Below are 20,331 nucleotides of genomic sequence, written 5' to 3'. Positions count from 1 at the left end.
ACCTATTATCATGGCAGAAATCCAAATGGACAAAAGAGATTTTGAATATAGATTGCTGAAACATAGATTAAATACTTCATGCAAATGGAAATCCTTTAAGACTAGACTTAAAACAGCATGAATTTGTTTCTTGCTGCCAGTTACTGTGGGTAAGCAAGTTGGATGAAAAGGTACAGAAAATGAATCATCTCTATGAAATAGAGCTTTGAATCAGCTTTGCTTCTTCGTAAAGATCACATTCTTGCTTTGCACTCACACATACATCCACTCACACAAACACACAAAAATTTTTTTATCGTGCTTCTTTCAAATTGGTGGCACAATGCAGCTTTTGGGAAGTTCAGCTTGAACTGAAAACTACTCAACCATGTATCACAAATCTACCTTGTTTATTTTATTTATTTTGAATTTTCTTAAATATTTATTTCCTTTAAAAAAACAGAATAGCTAAAAGGAAAATAGAAGGTGTTTAGAATCATGCTTCAGTTCTATAGTCATTCTTTTTTTTCATTTTTTATTGAAGTATAGTTGATGTATAATATTCTATGTTACAGGTGTACAATACAGTGATTCACAATTTTAAAGGTTATACTCCACTTATAGTTATTTTAAAATATTGTCTATATTCTCCATGTTATACAATATATCCTTGTAGCTTATTTTATACATAATAATTTGTATGTCTTAATCCCCTACCTCTATACTGCCCCTCCCACCTTCCCTCTCCCCACTGGTAACCACTAGTTTGTTCTCTATATCTGAGGGTCTGCTTCTTTCTTGTTATACTCACTAGTTTGTTGTATATTTTAAATTCCACATATAAGTGATATCTTATGGTATTTGTCTTTCTCTTTCTGACTTACCTTCACTTAGTATAATAATCTCTAGGTCCTTTCATGTCACTGCAAATGGCATTATTTCATTCTTTTTATGACTATGTAGTATTAGATAGATAGATAGATAGATAGAGATATAGATACAGAAATATGCACCACATCTTATTTATCCATTCTTCTGTTGATGGACACTTAAGTTGCTTCCATATCTTGGCTATTACAAATAATGCTGCTATGAACATTGGGGTGTATGTATCTTTTCAAATTAGTGTTCTGGGTTTTTTTGGAAATACACCCAGGAGTGGAATTTCTGGGACATATGGTAATTCTATTTTTAGTTTTTTGAGAACTCTCCACACTGTTTTCCAAAGTGGCTGCACCAATTTACATTCCCACCAACAGTGTATAAGGATTCTCTTTTCTCCACATCCTCACCAACGTTTGTTATTTGTGTTCTTTTTGACAATAGCCATTCTGACAGATACCTCATTGTGGTTCTGATTTGCACCTCCCCGATGATCAGTGATGTTGAGCATGTTTTCATGTGCCTATTGGCTGTCTGCATTTCCTCTTTGGAAAAAAGTCTATTCAGTTTCTCTGCCAATTTTTAAATTGTATTGTGTGGTGCTTTTTTGATGTTGAGTTGTATGAGCTGTTTATATATGTTGGCTATTAACCCCTTATCAGTCATATCATTTACAAATATTTTCTCCCATTCAGTAGGTTCTCTTTTCATTTTGTCAATGGTTTCCTTTGCTGTGCAAAAGCTTTAAGTTTAGCTAGGTCCTATTTGTTTATTTTTTGCTTTTATTTCCTTTGTTTTAGGAGATCGATCCAAAAACATATTGCTATAATTTATGTCAAACAGTGTTCTGCCTATGTTTTCCTCTAGGAGTTTTATAGTATCCAGCCTTACATTTAGGTCTTTAATCCATTTTGAGTTTATTTTTGTATATGGTGTTAGAGAATGTTCTAATTTCATTTTTTTCCTGTAGCTGTCCAGTTTCCCTAGCACCACTTATTGAGGAGACTGTCTTTTATCCACTGTATATTCTTTCCTCCTTTGTCACAGATTAATTGGCAAAAGTACATGGGTTTATTTCTGGACTTTCTGTTCTGTTCCTTTTGATACTCAGTGCTGTGCTTAGTAAGATGTGATTTCAAGTGTTTCATTATTTACTTTTGTAAAGGTTACGGATTACTTTATTTCAGTTCTGGCTTTTGTTTTTGTTTTTTTTTTGAGGGTGGAGGGGAACATCTCAAATAGTGAAAGTTAAAATGATGGGAGAAACCACTGAAGATTTAACTGTCATAACAATCATTTCCATGAATGAAGCACTAGGGTGTTTTTCTGCAATGCTCTTCATTGCAAATTCAATGCTTGATGAGCTTATCTTAATGCATCCCCTGAGCTGGGTTTGGGAACCCCTCTGTGTGACCTCTCTTCTTTTCAGTCTCTCAGAGGACTCTGTGATTGATCACAGTGCTGCAATGAGGCTTTAAATTGATCCATTGAACTATAAGGCCAGTAATCAATTTTAAGTTGAGTGCTGTGTGCTTCATGCCCAGTATACATAAGGAAGCTTTCTTCCTTTTCCCATTCTGTATTTCTCCTAATACTATTTATGTATATTTGTCCTTTCTACTGTATGATAATATATCATTGTCTCCCTGTAGTACAGAATCTGTGCCTCATATATTTCCATTCCCACAGTACCAATTTATCAAGTTGATTTCAAAGAAATGTATGATCTAAACACCAAAAGCTGGTCTAAAAACAGACTTCTAAAGCAGACTTTTGTTGTTGTTGTTCTTCTTATTCTTTATTTTTATATAATCAATTTAGTACAAGAATACTCTCTGAACATACAAGTAGGTTAAGATTTAGATTTTTTAACTTATTAAAAAGTAAATCTACATTCCCAGGCTCAAATATGTATATAATATCATTTTTTTACAACTTTATTGGAGTATAATTGCTTCACAATGGTGTATTAGTTTCTGCTTTATAACAAAGTGAATCAGTTATACATATACATCTGTTCCCATATCCCTTGCCTCTTGCGTCTCCCTCCCTCCCACCCTCCCCATCCCACCCGTCCAGTCGGTCACAAAGCACCAAGCTGATCTACCTGTGTTATGCAGCTGCTTCCCACTAGCTATCTACCTTACGTTTGGTAGTGTATATATGTCCGTGCCTCTCTCTCGCTTTGTCACAGCTTACCCTTCCCCCTCCCTATATCCTCAAGTCCATTCTCAAGTAAGTCTGTGTCTTTATTCCTGTTTTACCCCTAGGTTCTTCATGACATTTTTTCTTATATTCCATATAATGTGTTAGCATACTGTATTTGTCTTTCTCTTTCTGACTTACTTCACTCTGTATGACAGACTCTAGGTCCATCCACCTCATTACAAATAGCTCAATTTCGTTTCTTTTTATGGCTGAGTAATATTCCATTGTATATATGTGCCACATCTTCTTTATCCATTCATCTGATGATGGACACTTAGGTTGTTTCCATCTCCTGGCTATTGTAAATAGAGCTGCAATGAACATTTTGGTACATGACTCTTTTTGAATTATGGTTTTCTCAGGGTATATGCCCAGTAGTGGGATTGCTGGGTCATATGGTAGTTCTATTTGTAGTTTTTTAAGGAACCTCCATACCGTTCTCCATAGTGGCTGTACCAATTCACATTCCCACCAACAGTGCAAGAGTGTTCCCTTTTCTCCACACCCTCTCCAGCATTTATTGTTTCTAGATTTTTTGATGATAGCCATTCTGACCGGTGTGAGATGATATCTCATTGTAGTTTTGATTTGCATTTCTCTAATGATTAATGATGTTGAGCATTCTTTCATGTGTTTGTTGACAGTCTGTATATCTTCTTTGGAGAAATGTCTATTTGGGTCTTCTGCCCAATTTTGGATTGGGTTGTTTGTTTTTTTGCTATTGAGCTGCATGAGCTACTTATAAATTTTGGAGATTAATCCTTTGTCAGTTGCTTCATTTGCAAATATTTTCTCCCATTCTGAGGGTTGTCTTTTGGTCTTGTTTATGGTTTCCTTTGCTGTGCAAAAGCTTTGAAGTTTCATTAGGTCCCATTTGTTTATTTTAGTTTTTATTCCATTTCTCTAGGAGGTGGGTCAAAAAGGATCTTGCTGTGATTTATGTCATAGAGTGTTCTGCCTATGTTTTCCTCTAAGAGTTTGATAGTTTCTGGCCTTACATTTAGGTCTTTAATCCATTTTGAGTTTATTTTTGTGTATGGTGTTAGGGAAGGTTCTAATCTCATACTTTTACATGTACCTGTCCAGTTTTCCCAGCACCACTTATTGAAGAGGCTGTCCTTTCTCCACTGTACATTCCTGTCTCCTTTATCAAAGATAAGGTGACCATATGTGCGTGGGTTTATCTCTGCGCTTTCTATCCTAGAACAGACCATTTTTAAGTTGAGGGCCTCCTTAGCTATATGCACACATGTACACACACACACCCATGGTATGACACAATATGGTCAATCTGCATTTTGTATAAATACAAGTGTGTGTGTATATATAAATTTTATAAATAAAAATGTATTATTTCTGAAATATCTATGTTCATATGGTTCATGTTGACAAAGATATGAAGTAAGACATTTAGTTGGTGCTTTGTAATTAGTTCCACTTGAATTAAAATGTTATTTTGATTTTTTACTTTACCACTCATATTCTTAATTTCCTTGAGTTCCTTTAAGAAATACATTTATTCTTTCATCTGCAATATGTTGACCTGTAATAAATAGACTGCCAGATGTATCTTCAGCAAAGATAGGTTTATTCAGGATCAGCAGAGAATTGGAATTGGGGGTCTGTAACCATGGCGAGCCACATGCCATGCAAGTTCCAGCATGGCAAAGAAAGGAGAATACTTTTATAGAGGGGAAAAGGAAGTTGGGAGGGCTATAGACTCTAAGCAAAGAGTCCATGGATTTTCATTGGCTGAGTCCTTGCCAGGAAAGAGAAGTGTGGTTCTCCTTCCTGTTGGGCTCTGCCTAAGTCCCAGGATGTGAGAGTTCCCCCTTCTGGTCTCCTGACTCTATTTAATTGAGGTTTCTGTTTATTAATTTTTTACAAGGAACATGAAGGGAATAAACTTCTAAAGTGATAAGAGGATGTTTAGCTCAGAGTAAGTATAAGTGAAATGTAGATAGAAGACTGTCCTAATGATAACTTAGTTTGCTGTTGTTCAAAGTTGGATTTATTAACTGATAGGTTTGAAGGGATATAGCTTTGATTTGGGGGTTGTGAGAAGGTGGTGGTAGGAGTTGTAGTTTTTACCAGAACCTGAATTTAGTAACCAAGTTATCAGTGGTTCCCTCATCCTGGAAACAGCTATGTAGTAAATTCCACTTGTGTGTTTCCTGAAATTTATCTCAAATAAAAATTCCTACATTAAAGGAGTGTGGGTATGCCTTCAGTCATTATTTCATCCAGAATTTTACTGAGCACCAACTTTATCCAACCACTGTCTCCAACTCTGAGAACACAGGATAAATCGGCTGTAGTTCCTCCTCCCAAGGAACTCTTTCGTAGCTGAAGAACCTATTCCTACAGATTAAACTGTAGGTGATCTGTCTTATTTAATTATGAGTATTCTTGTAGCATTTTTTTCAATGCAATATATCCTAGGGGAAAAGATTTCTGAGAATTTAAGAGCCCCCAGTAACAACTCCAAGGCACCATAAGGAAGCAGTCTTGGAGAACAGAAAGTACTTGGACTTTAAAGCCATTGAGACCTTCATTGAAACCTCCAATCTAGCAGGTTTCAAGTCTCAACCTCTGAGCTTTGCCAGTGACCTGAAGATGATAAAAACTCCCTCCCAGTGGCGTGCCAAAGATTTGAGATCATTTAGGTACAGTGTCTGGTACATGGTCAGCACTTAATAGTTGCCTAGATTCATTTGAATACAATTGTAAATTAATACTATGAACATTTTGCTATGGGAGAGCCAGCCTGCAATTATGGTCAAGAGCCCTATTCTGGAGCCATTGTGCCTGCTCTAGCTTATTTTATTGTGGTGAATCTCTCTGGGCCACTGTTCTCCCATCAGTATTTTAAATAAAGTGTGAGTTAGTGTTAAGAACAGAATGTTAAGAATAGTTCTTGGTACATACTGACTACTATATGAGTATTTGTTAAAGTCAGATACACTTGCTTTATTTGATTCTATGGAATCTACTTTACACTGATAAAATTAGACCCAAACTTTCCAGATTTGGGGAGCATTTTTAATAATATTTCAATAATGAGATGATAGCAATAATATCAAAACAAACTACTGACTAGACCTCTAGTCGTGTGTTTGATGTGTCTCTTAGTAATAAAAATTACTAAGTGTACTAAGAAGATTTTATAGAAATAATTTGACTTTCATTCTTGTTTTGGGTACTGTATTTTTGTTGCTAAATGACTTCAAGCTTACATTTTAAAAACAGATTTGTAGAAGTACAGATTTTCAGCATTTAGCGATGATTTATTTCAACCATCACATTTCATTGCTAGGGTAATAAAATTCCAGGGTGATTAATTCTCTTGTTTGCCACTTTGGAAATGTCTGAAGGTGAGAGATGTTAAAATTACTGGTTAAAATGTAACTTTTAAACATACCATGGTGGATGTCAAGATTTCTGTAGCCTCTTTTGCTCATTATTACCAATACTGTTGGGCTGTATATAGTTTCAAAAACAGATTCACCAATATGACTCCCATGAAATTGGCAGTAACATTTTCTAGCAAAGAAGCACAGCTGTCATGATGTTGGAGAACCAGATGTCATAGTTGATAAGTTGCTGAAGTTATGTGAGAGTAGAAAAGTAGTAGTCTTCGGAATGTTATTAAGGTCAAGGAGATTCTTATCCTTACTAGTGTCAGTAATGCAAATGTCAAAAGCCTAATTTATGTTTGTGATTTTTCCTCCAACGATTTTAGAGATTTTTTTTTTTTTTTTTTTTTTTGCGGTACGCGGGCCTTTCACTATTGTGGCCTCTCCCGTTGTGGAGCACAGCCTCCGGACGCGCAGGCGCAGCGGCCATGGCTCACGGGCCCAGCCGCTCCGCGGCATGTGGGATCCTCCCAGACCGGGATACGAACCCGTGTCCCCTGCATCAGCAGGCGGACTCTCAAACACTGCGCCACCAGGGAAGCCCTAGAGATATTTTTTAAAAGCATCAATAAATTGTCATATATTCTGTTATAAGAAACATTTGGAAAAGATAATGTTTATGATATGCATGGTCTATTCTTAAAAGAAATTTTTAATTGTCTAGTTTCTAATGGTAAGTATATCATTTGATATTTAACTAATTTTGTCTCTCTCCACACTACTCTTTAAATGATACTGATAAATAATTAGGGTGGCTAGAAAAAATACAGATGTCCATTCAATTTAATTTCAGATTAACAAAAGTAATCATATTTATAGTATAAAATGATTCAGTGTTTATCTGAATATAAAATCACACTGGGAGTCCGATGTTTTTATTTGCTAAACCCAACAATCCTCTAAATAATATTACAAGTCCAAGAAGAAAACTTTGAAATCTGTGGTTTGAAACTTTAACACCCATTTCAAGACAGAGATCAACCATTATTTTTGTGAAATACCCTTGATGCCTCCAGGAAGATTCAGGCTTCTCTTTAGCATCCGCATGCCTTTAATGTACCCATACCACGGCACGTATATATTATTATTTGTCTTTACAACATCTCTTGTATACTAGCCTATGATAGTAGGGGCTCTGTTTTATTCAACTTGGAGTCGCCAGACTCTAGCTCTGTGCCTGACAGATAAAGTAGATATTTGTTCACAAATAATGGAGGCTCTTTGGTGCCCAGCCTACAACCTCCTACTGAGGTCCAGAGAAATGGACATCCAAGGGACATTAGTTTGTCCATAGGCTCCTCCAATTCAACATATCCAAAATTTAACTTGTCATCTCTTCATAAAATCTGATTCTACCCCTCCACTTTCTACCGTGGTTAATGGCAGCACCATTCAATCAGTCAGCCAAGCAATAATCCTGGAAGTCATGCTAGGTGTGACCCTTTCCATTCCTGCTTCCTTCATCTGTTCAGTGCATAAGATCCTAAAGGTTCTCCTTTAATATGTCTTATATACAGCCTTCATTTCCAACCTCATTGTAAAATAATGGGTAAGAATAGCAGTCACAAAAAGAGGAACTGAAATTCAGAAATAATAAATTACTTTTGAATATAAGCATTTTGACTTCAGCATCTACTTGTAGTCCTAAAACAAACAAGCAACCCCCAAATATCTGATACCTAGTTTCAAAAGAAAGTAGTCTATTACCTTGACAATAGTAGAATTTTTTGTAAACTCTAAAATACTATATAAAGTATCATAATTTTATTTATAGATAGTGATTACTACAGAGTAATTCAATATAAATGAATATTTTTTTCTATTTCTATTTTTTCATGTTTTCATAAGTATTCTGAGTGGTTTCTGTTGTCCTCCTCAGACAGGATTATGTGGCTCGATCTCAGCCACCCAAGTGGTGGCAGAGTCCAGAATGAATGTGTCTTCTACAACCTAAGCCAATACTTTTCCGAATGTGTGCTTGAAGTTGCCCATTTTCTTAAATTCTAAGTTTGTTTACTGCTCCACCAATAACCCTTTTAAGAAGGATATTATCACCTCTATTTTTAAAAATCAGTTTTAAATTGTATAGTCTTAAGTATACACACACACAGTCGTCTCTGATGTCTTGTCTGAAAAATGCCATAAATGTGGGTAAGAGAAACTATTTATCGGCATTGTTTTCTGCTTATTAGCTAGCTGTCTCCCAGGAAGGATGGTATGGGATTTGGAATGAAGAAGAATGGAATTCATACCCTAGTTTGGCTCCTTTCTGGCTATTTGGCATTACATAAATTATCTGACCTAATTCTCAGGGGTTTTTTTTTGTCTGTTTGTAAGGTGGGAAAAATAAGACCTATTTCTTATGCCTACTCTGTATCCAGCAATGTTGGTTTACCTTCATTTTACCATCCCTTAAATGTTAGATGATTTACTCATATGAATAAAACTACTTTGTTCTCTTTGTTTAGCCTAAGTTTTTTAATATCTCATTAGAATTATCTTTTAAAAGAGTATATGTGGGCTTCCCTGGTGGCGCAGTGGTTGAGAGTCCGCCTGCCGATGCAGGGGACACGGGTTCGTACCCTGGTCCGGGAAGATCCCACATGCCGCAGAGCGGCTGGGCCCGTGAGCCATGGCCGCTGAGCCTGCGCGTCCAGAGCCTGTGCTCCGCAACGGGAGAGGCCACAACAGTGAGGGGCGGCCTGCGTACCGTAAAAAAAAAAGAGTATATGATCACTGCTATCTGGTTATTTTGAACTCGGACACCTGGGCTATACAATATAGGTGCTGAAACATTGATCTGTGAAAATTTGACTACACTTTATATAGTATATATTTTAAATTGTGTGTTACTGAATCAGTTGATTGTATCATTATCACATTAATTTACATTTGTAAGTTTCCTGAAAAAATTATGCAGGTCCATGCTGTGTGCTCATCACAGGATAGGAAAGACCACTGTATTTGAATAATGACCTTTGTGAACAGAACTAATTGTTCTTTTTTCATTTATGCTGATGGATCTTTGCAAATTAAGATTCTGTGTGTCAGAAGCTTTGTGAAGTGCACGTGTTGCTTTACTTCTTTGGGCTGGAAAAATAAACGCCTGAAAGGATAAAGGCTTCCACATGAATACATTTTCTAGGAAATTAAACCTCCTGTAATATTTGCATTTCTGTAATTATGAGTGCAGGTAGGAATCTTTTTAATAATACTATGACAAGTTCAATACATACAGAAAAAGTTTTAAATATGCTGCTGTGAATCTCTTTGTACTCTACAGTTCAAGAAACAAAACATTACTAATGACTTGAAGTTCCATTCATCCTCTTCAACATTCTCCTCTCCCTTTTCATAATCCAGAATCAATAGTTTATCATGCCATATGTTCTTTCTTAAGTAGATTTTTACTATATAGGTTTGCATTCCTAAGTGATACATCCAGCTTAGATTTGCATGTTTTTAAACTTTATATAAATAATACGATATATTTTTCCTCTTATGCTACTTTTTTCCCACTCAATATTAGTTTAGTGAGATCCATCTATGCTGATACTTGTATCTCTAGTTCACTTATTTTCACTGGCATTATAAGTTTGTCATTATTCAGTTGATGGATAACTAGGTTCTTTTCAGATTCACTTCTTCAATCACAGAAGTTACTGCCTTGAACACACAGGTATGAATTGTGTTTGTCTATATACATACAAGTGGAATTTCTGGAGCATGGAGTATACATATCTTCAACTTCCATGAGACATTGCACAACTGCTCACCAATATGATTATATCAATTTACACTGGCCAGCAAAGTATAAGAATTCCCTTTACTCCACATCCTGTCCAATGCATGATTTTATATGACTTGTGTGTGTAGTAGCATTATCTAGTGGCTTCATTTGCATTTCTTAGACTACTAATGACTTCAAAATATTTTTACTTTTTTTATCAGTCATTTGCAATTTCTCTTCTGTGAACAGCATTTTTTTTTTCCCAAATTACTCTTTGTGAGGGCTAATTTTATGTCAACTTGACTAGGCTAAGGGATGCCCAGATAACTGGTAAACATTATTTCTGGGTGTGCCTGTGAGTGTGTGTGTGGAAGAGATTAGCACTTGATCTGGTGAACTCAATAAAGCAGATGGCCCTCCCCAATGTGAGTGGGCATCATCCAATATATCGCGGGTCTAAATGGAACAAAAATATTTTCTCCCAGTCTTTTTGCTTTGTTTATGGTTTCCTTTGTTGTGCAAAGCTTTTAAGTTTAATTAGGTCCCATTTGTTTATTTTTGCTTTTGTTTCTTGTGTTTTTTCTAAGAATAAAAAATTGCTTCTTGTATTTAGATCTTAATCCAATGGGAATGGATTTTTGTGTATTGTGTGAGGTAGGGCTCAAGCTTTAATTTTTTTTTTCCATATGGTTACCCAGTTAGCCTAGTGTCATTTATTGAATAATCCACCTTTTTATCACTAATCTTTGCTGCTGTCTTCATCAAGTCTTCAAAGAGATCTGGGCCTGTTTCTAGGCTTTCTCTTCTGTACAATTGGTCTCTTTGTTCAAGTATAATACAACATTATATCAGCTTTATAATATTCTTTTTCATGGTAGGAGCAAGCCTCTGACCTTATTCCTTCTCTTCAAAATTCCTTGGAGCTAGGCTAAAAATAAGTTTTATGTCATTAGTCTTAATTTTATACACAATTCAAAAGAAAGCAAAGGAAAATGTGCTTGATAAAATGTAGTGAGTACTTAAGTAATTTTAGTAAATATGTGCAACTTTAAAAGGACTCTTGGGAGTAAATATTTTTATCAAGAATTTTTACTGCTGAAACAAACTCAAAAAAATTAAGTAATTTAGCCAAGATCACATAGCTAGCAATTGGAATATTCAGCATATAAATCTAGGTCTGTCTAAAGCTGGACTTAAAATTTTCCTAGAGGAAAATGTGACTTTTGTGATGATAGCTATTTTTTTAATGTCCATATTTCTTTTCACTTATTGTACTAGAACAATTTCCTGGATGGCTGAGTTTGTTAGAAGGTTGCCAGTGTTAAAGATACCACATTACTGTCTCCTAGACAAAAACTGGGTTGGCTGCCCAGATCACAAGGATTCCCTTAGCCTCTGAATCCATGCTACATGTCTTGTCCCTTGGCCATTGTTACAGATTGAATTGTTCATATGTTGAATTCTCCCTGAGCACCTCAGAATGTGACTGCATTTGGAGATAGGGTCTTTAAAGAGGTGGCCAAAATTAGGCCATTAGGCCCTAATCCAGCTGATTGGTATCCTTATAAGAAGAGAAAATTTGGACACACGGAGAGACACCAGAGGTGGAAACCCACAGAGGAAAGACAGTGCCAGAACACAATGAGAAGGCAGCCATCTGCAAGCCAAGGAGAGAGACCTCAGAAGGAACCAATCCTGTTGACACCTTGATCTTGGACTTCTAGACTCCAGAACTGTGAGGAATAAATTTCTGCTGTTTAAGCTTCCCAGTCTGTTGCAGTTTTTTATGGCAGCCCCAGCAAACTAAGCTAGTCATGAATGGTGTATGTAATGATAGAGACACTTGTTACAACCCATGGTAGAACAAGCAGATCCCATTCCTAGGAATTTGAAAATGTTCTTCGAGTTACATTGAAAGAACAAGCAGTTGGATGTGACTTGTTTTGTCGGGAGGCTGAGCAAAAAAGTCCATCCTGTTGTTCTCCTGAGAGGTCTGAGCCTCTCAGATTTCTGCCCTTGACCTGGGTTAATTTTTCAGCTACTCTGTGAACGCCATCCGTATCTTTCCACTAAAAGCCCATTGCTCACTAGTGAGTCAGAATCAGTTTCTTCCAACTGAAGAAATATGCCGACTGTGCCTAAGGGAAATTTATTTAAGGTGATATGAATGGGGAAGTGTTTTGTTAAAAACTCTTTTTGGGGGGGCTTCCCTGGTGGCACAGTGGTTGGGAGTCCGCCTGCCGATGCGGGGTATGCGGGTTCGTGCCCCGGTCCGGGAGGATCCCACGTGCCGCAGAGCGGCTGGACCCGTGAGCCATGGGCGCTGAGCCTGCACGTCCGGAGCCTGTGCTCCGCAACAGGAGAGGCCACAACAGTGAGAGGCCCGTGTACCGCAAAAAAAAAAAAAACAACGAAAAACTCTCTTTTTTTTTTTTAAAGTTGTGGGTTTGTTTTTCTTTTTGGTTTTAATGCACAGGTTTTATTTAGTTAGTTTTGGCTGCATTGAATCTCTGTTGCGGCGCGCGGGCTTTCTCTAGTTGCGGTGAGCGGGGGCAACTCTTCTTTGCGGTGCGTGGGCTTCTCATTGCGGTGGCTTCTCTTGCTGCGGAGCACAGGCTCTAGGCGCGCGGGCTTCAGTAGCTGTGGCATGTGGGCTCAGTAGTTGTGGCTCGCGGGATCTAGAGCGCAGGCTCAGTAGTTGTGGCGCATGGACTTAATTGCTTTGCGGCATGTGGGAATCTTCCCCGACCAGGGCTCAAACCCTTGTCCCCTGCATTGGCAGGTGGATTCTTAACCACTGCGCCACCAGGGAAGTCCTAAATAACTCTTCTTGAAATGGACTTGAATTAGAAAATTTTCAAGTAGGAATGGTTAATAACAAGCATGTCACCAAAGTCCTTCCTCTTTGTAAACAAGAAATAATTTCTGGCTATGTGGGTTTTCATTTGAATCCTCTTTAGCAGGGCTTTCTTTGTGAGTCAGTAGAGTATGCCTTACATGGCGTGATAGCCACTAGGGATTCAGGAGGTAGCTTCTTTTTTGGAGAGTGTAGGGAAAGACGTTAGTCCATGATCAGGATGATGTGTTTCGTTGTCATCTGTGATCCCTGTGAGTCCTCTGCTTTTCCTTACTCTCTCCATCCTCCCTTTCCCTCTTTGGAATATTGATAAGTACTTGAACAAAGCCTAGGCACCATAAGTTCGCATGCTTCTGCAGTGAGGAGAGACCTAGGTGAGGAGTTAGACTAAGGGTGGCGATATTGTTTTAACTCGCTTGAAACAGAACCCTTTCGTGGCCTACGTATATCTTGTATCTTTCAGATAAAAGTCCATGCTTTCTCCAAAAAACATAATTTTTTTGTTGACTTATGTGGACCCTTAGATGGATATTTCTAGTGAGTCATTTTTACTTATAATATTAGGCATCACTTAGAAAACTGGAACAAAAACTAAATATTACTTCTCCTTGGTTGCTCTTACATTTTCTTCCTTTACAAGCAAGACCTGTAGTTAATTATCAAGTTTCTTTAAAAGGCGATCTTTGTAAATATTATTTTAGAATTAGATTTTTTTTCAATAAGGTTCATGGAGGAAATTTTAACAAACACTGAAGTTTTATTTTTAAATAAATATGTACACCTTGACTAAGATGTATTTTTTAAATTGTCCTTTGCTATCAGCTGATCAAGATGGCCTTAATGCTCCCTTCATTTGACAAAATTTTAGACAAGTTTCTTCTTGACTATAGGCACCCGCCCTCTCTTTTCTTAGAGCATTTATTTTTTTGGCTGCACTGCACAGCTTGCAGGATCTCAATTCCCTGACCAGGGTTTAAACCCAGCCACAGCAGTGAAAGTGCCGAATCCTAACCACTAGACCACCAGGGAACTCCCTAGAGCATTTATTTAGGAAAGATGTAGTCATAAATTCTTTCTCTGCTCCATTTGAAATGAATAAATCTTAAAAATTTCTTGCCAGGGAATGTTTTTCTCAAGGACCTGGGAACAATTATTTTGAAATGTAATCTTGCCACGCTCCTAGCTGTAAAACCATGGGGACAGGAGAAAGTTTACTTTTCCTCTGTTCTCTCATCTTTTCTCCAATCATCTTATCCTTCACTTGAACTTCCATTCCCATAGTCATACCTTGGATCTTGTCATCATGAGGAATTGCTCCACTTTCAAAATCAGTAATTCAATCAGCTTGTCTCTTGACCACAGCCTCTCTCTCTCTCTCCATCTTGCTTGCCCAAACAGCCCCACTCTAATCATCCTCCGCTCTCTTTGAGCCATCAGCCACTGACCTAATTCCTCCCAATTCCTCTGCCACCTACTTTCTTCATTTCTCTCCTGATCTAATTAGAAACCCTAAATGCCTAGTCCTTCTGTCTTTTTTCTCCCCCAATCCTGGATGAACTTAGCTCTTCATTTACTTCTGTGCCTGAGCACAGTTGTCATTTTCTGAGTGCTTCTGGAGAAAGTTCCAATATATTCAGGTTCCAGTGATTTCTAATAGGCTTTTCACTCTCTTGACAATCCAACTAAATTACTATTTAATGTATCCTCCAATTTCCAAGATGACTATTTCAAACTTCCTTTACTCTCTTGAACATTCCAAACTCCATAATCCATCCTACTCCATATTCTTAGCAGTTTCATCTAACTCTACGTTTCAGAGAAAATAGAAGGCATCAAATAGAAACCCCTTTATTCTCCATATCAAACATACATACCTACTTACACCTGCGTTCACCCTCTCATTCCCTTCTACTACATTATGTGAGTTTAATTGTGCAAATAATACCCTTGAATATTTTTAAGCAGCTTTATTATATACAGAAAGCTTCACGTATTTTGAACAGAAAGCTTCATGTTCAAAGGTCTACAATTTGATGAGTTTGGGCCTGTGTGTACACCCATGAAACGATCACAGTCAAGGTGATAAACATTTCTGTCACCTCCAAAAGTATCCTTGTGTCATGTTTCGTGTGTGTGTGTGCCGTAACAACACTTAGCATGACATCTACCCTCCTAATACATCTTTAAGTGCACAGTGCACTATTGTTGGCTACAGGTACTGTATTGTACAGCAGATCTTTAGAAATTATTCATCTTGCATAACTGAAACTGCGCACCCATTGAACAACTCTGCATTTCCTCCCCCCGCCCCAGTCCCTGGCAACTACCATTCTATTCTTTGTTTCTATGAGTTTGATTATTTTCGATACTTCATATAAGTGGAATCATGCAGTATTTGTTCTGTGGCTGGCTTATTTCACTTAGCATAATGCTCTCCAGGTTCATCCATGGTGTTACATATGTCAGAATCCCTTCTTTTTGAAAGCTGGATCATATTCCATGTACGTATTTACCACATTTTCTCTATCCATTCGTCTATCAATGGACACTTAGGTTGTTTCCATATCTTGGCTATTGTGAATAATGTTGCAGTGAACATGGGCGTGCAGATTATCTCTTTGAGATCCTGATTTCAATTCCTTGGATAAATGCCCAGAAATGGATATGGGGTAATGCATATGAATAAATACCCAGAAATGGGATTGCTGGATTATATGGTAGTTCTATTTCTAATTTTTTGAGGACCCTCTGTACTGTCTCCATAGTAGATGTACATTTTACATTCTCACTAACAGCGTAAAAGTTCTCCAGTTTCTCCATATCCTGACAACGTTTATTATCTTTGGGTTTTTTTTTTTTTTGATAATGACCATCCTAACAAGTGTGAGATAATATCTCATTGCAGTTTTGTGTTTCCCTGATAATTAGTGATGTTGAGCATGTTTTCATTTACCTGTTGGTGATTTGTATGTCTTCTCTGGAGAAATGTCTATTCAAGTCCTTTGCCCATTTTAAACTTTTTTTGGCTATTGAGTTTAGGAGTTCCTTATATATTTTGGATAATAAGCTTTTATCAGATATATAGTTTGTAAACATTTTGTTTCATTCCGTAGGTTGCCTTTTCATTCTGTTGACTGTTCCTTTGCTGTGCAGAGCTTTGTAGTTTGCTGTCGTCCCGTTTGTGTATTTTTACTTCTGCTGTGGACCCTTTACAATGAACATAAACTGGTTGGCAGCCTGGAAAGTTGGAAACCAAGAAGACTGACTCTGTCCTCTCACCTTCCCTCTGCTACCACTGAATGTTTGTTGTGGCCTTTGGCAACATTAAGTACAGGCTTCCAGGAACTGGATTTGCCTGGAATGTCAAGGGGGTGGGATCAAGCTGTGGTAGTCTTCAGTGGGCTATGGACACTTTGAACTCCTTAAAAGTGAGGTTTATGAGAGACTTAATATTGAACTAGTACCACTAAGACCTGAAGAAACCCACTTCATGGAGGGACAATTTAGGACATAACTGCTCATAGAACCGCCCCCCTCCCCATACATATGGGCTGCAAAAATCCCCTCTGTTGAGATTGAACAGGGTAAGAAGTTAAGGAAGATACTCATTTCTTTAGATTTTTTACTCACAAAGGCAAGATAATTTAAGCTCAGGCTTTATATTTTGGGGATTTATATATCTTTGGACTTTAACTTGCAAACAGATTTAACCTTCAGATCTTATTTTTTCCATGGGAATTTGATAGAATGGGCTTTATAGCCATATTTGGAACATCTTGAGTTTGCTATCCTTTATTATATGAGATATCTTTATATTAGCATTTTATCTCATTGCAGTAATTCTAATGAGTATTGGGCAGTGTGGCTATAAATATAATTTAGAATAATAAATAGAACAGACTTGGGAAGGAACCTCCTGAACTGATTTAACTGATAGATACTTCAGAGCATTGGAGCAGGGGTTGGTCTGGGGAGCGTAGCCTCAGGCAGGTGGGAACGGGACTGCTCTGATAGGCTCCTGACCTTCTCGTCCAGTAAGATGACCCATGTTGTTGCTTAATCGTAGGTTTAATGGTTAAACTCAACGCATTAAGTGAACCAAAAGCCAGGTGGGGTGGGGAGGAATATATTCTTCCCTTCTCTTGATTCCAAGTGGAGGGGTCACTGCCACAGCACCTTTCTGGCTTTTCTCAACCCCTCTTGTACTCCTCTCCAGAGGAAAAGGAGTAAATTCTATCATTGGGACAAGGAATCTGGCTTAGCCCTTTTCTGCCTTCCCCTTACCATCTGTCTGCTAGAGGAGAGCATGTGTTTTGGTCTGCCCTTGCCTACCCTGCAGGCTTAGTTTAGAACACTGTGGTTGACCAGTGTTCCCTGTGACTGGACGGGTAGACATGGGATTCGGTACCAGGAAACTCACTGTTGTCCTCACTGTCTCCAGCTGAGTTTTAACCAACAACAATGCTGATAGTTTGACCTCCATATTCCTGACTGCCTTGGTTAATCCCAACTGGTTAATCATCTCCTGTCTGGGCTATTGCTACTTCCCTTCTTATCTCCACTGCGTGCTCTCAACACAATATCATGAGCAATTCTTCTAACAGACGTCAGGTCAAGTCACTACCCTGCTCCACACTCTGATGGCTACAGACCTCGCATAGAGTAAAAGCCAAAGTCCATACCACGGCCTCTCAGCACTGCACGGGCTGCACAACTATTGCCTCTGTGACTTCACCTCCTAAGCCTATTTCCACAACCATTTTCCTGCTCACCCTCTCTGTCCAGCTTTGCTGCCTGCTTCCTGTTTCTTAAACACACACCAGGCATGCTTGTAACTTAGAGCCTCTGCATTCTCTGATCCATCTTCCTGGAACATTCTTCCTCTCAGCTGTTTGCATGGTCAGCTGCCTCACCTCCTTGGGGGTCTGAGATCACACAGTACCTCAGCAAAGCCTTCTCTAACTGTCTTATTTAAGATTGCACCCCCTTCCATCATACACATCCTATCCTCCTACTTCACTTTACTTTCCTTATAGCCTCTGTCACTCTCTGGCAAACTACATATTTTAACAATTTACTTATTTACTGTTTATCTTTTTAAAGTAGAAAGTAAACCCAGTGAAGTCAGGGGGTATTTCTGTTCACTGCTGTACCTCTGGCACATAAAGTGGGCTCAGCAAGAATATAGCCATTAAGTGAACAAACCACTCCTGCTAGTTTCTTCTTATGTAAGGAAATGAAATCAAGAGAGTCAAGTTACTGAGAAGAAAGTGAGTAAACTCAGATACCAAATATAAACACTCCTCGCTCAGAAATGATGCTTTAGCCAACAATTTATTCAAATCTAAGGTGGCTTATAGAGAACCTATAACTTGTAGATAACTTAATGATCTAGCCAAAGAACTTATTAACTCATAGATAACCCAAACATTAAAAAAAAAATTTTCAGCACTGTACAATCATGCTGTCCCTAAAAGCAGCCCTGAGGCACTGAGTGATTCTGAAGATTTTTATGAGTATTTCAAATGATAAAAGAAAATGGTCAAGAAACGCTTAGGGGCTAAATGCCATTTCAGCGGAGCCTAATTCCTTGAAAACTGGCAATCCACATAGGGTTTGTAATATAAATCTTAATGAGTCAGGAAATTCAGTCCACCAGAACACTTTATGCATGCATTCAAAATTATTTACCAGGTGTCTACTAAATGACAAACTCTTAGGTAAGACATTGTGATACAGAACTGTGGGGACACGGCCCCTGCCTGTGAGGGGTGAGAAGTCTGTAAATGAGAAAGTTTACTGTATTTTACTTCTTATCTCCCCTCTGTGTTGGAGACGGGTGTTCTTGTGTGCCTGTCAAACAGACTCTTGCATTTAGCAAAAGCATGTGTTAAACTTAATTCTCTTTCTCAAGAGCATCACTTCCTAGTAGAGAATATTCTCAATTTAAAAGTGACTATTTCTAAATATGCAATATCCTCTGTGTATTTACATGTGGCCTCTGCAACTACGACTTTTTCTTTTATATCCACTTCCTATATCCGACACAATTTCCTCTTTTTAAAAAATATAGCAGTATTCCTTTGCTGTGGAACAGTGGCCCCAATTGGTGTAGGTCATGTTGCTTAGAGCATGAAGCTGGTGTGCTGATGAGAAAATTTATCTGACAAGTTTCTTCCCAGTTTGGGGTTTATCATATCATCATAATTACATTCATTTCCTCTGTTAAATCAATTTCAGTTTACATTTTCCCTTCTATATCATCAGCCTCTGGAGATATTGATTTCACCTGTGATACAATATAACTGAAAAAATTGCGGCTAACATTCTTGTTTTGGCTAGAGGCAATGTTTTAAATGTGTGGTTTCTTCTTCTATGTGTAACTAATAAAGCATGTCAAACACTACTGAGTTTGGAATATAAAAAGTATTTATTAGATACCAACAGATTAATTCTTCCAGATTGTATGTCTGTCCCCAATCTCTGCTTATCTCCCAGAATTATTACATTGCTTGAAGTGACAGGTGAGCATTATCAGACAGGCTTGATTTCTTAAAAAGTATAATTAATTCAACTCATAATATGAGCGATCTGATTAGTTATTAGGGATCTTTTATGCAGGGGACCCTATAAACCTGGGATTATTATAGACACAAGAGAGGCATTTTGAGATAGTAGCCAGAGATCTGGATTAGGAGTTGGGAGATAAAAACCAGTAAGTGGTTTTGTAGTCTTGAGCCAATCTTTTAATCCCTATTACTTAGTTTCCTCTTTTGAAAAATGGAGATGTCTCTTGCCCAATGTATCTTGTAAAGATTTTGAGAGAATATAACGAGGGAGACCTTTGAACATTATTAGAACCATATATACAAATGCTTGAAAAATTGTTAAAAGTAATATTTGTGCAAATATGTTATCATACTTATGTTTTCATTACTTTTAGGCAAATGTTAGCATTAGAAGAGTCTTTAAAATTTTGCAGATTAATAAAAAGACAAGATTTGCTGCAATCAGATGAATCAAACAGGATATTGGTAGTAAAATATTCTATAAATGGTGCTTGATAATGATGGATTTTTATGGGGTTAAAATACGCTAGCTCATTACTGATTGCAAATTAGGAACTGAAAATAATTGTTCATGCTTTAATTTCTCAAGTAGAAATACCTCTTTCTGGCCATGCATCTGTGAAGACTTAGTGTACTTTTTTCTTCTAACCTATTCAGGAAGTCCCCAGCTTATAAACAGATTAGGTTCCA

This window comes from Mesoplodon mirus, assembly GCF_964341445.2.
Source record: "Mesoplodon mirus genome assembly, chromosome: 13".
Lineage (NCBI taxonomy): Eukaryota > Metazoa > Chordata > Mammalia > Artiodactyla > Ziphiidae > Mesoplodon > Mesoplodon mirus.
The sequence above is the reverse complement of the archived record's forward strand: the minus strand, read 5'-3'. Positions refer to the sequence as shown.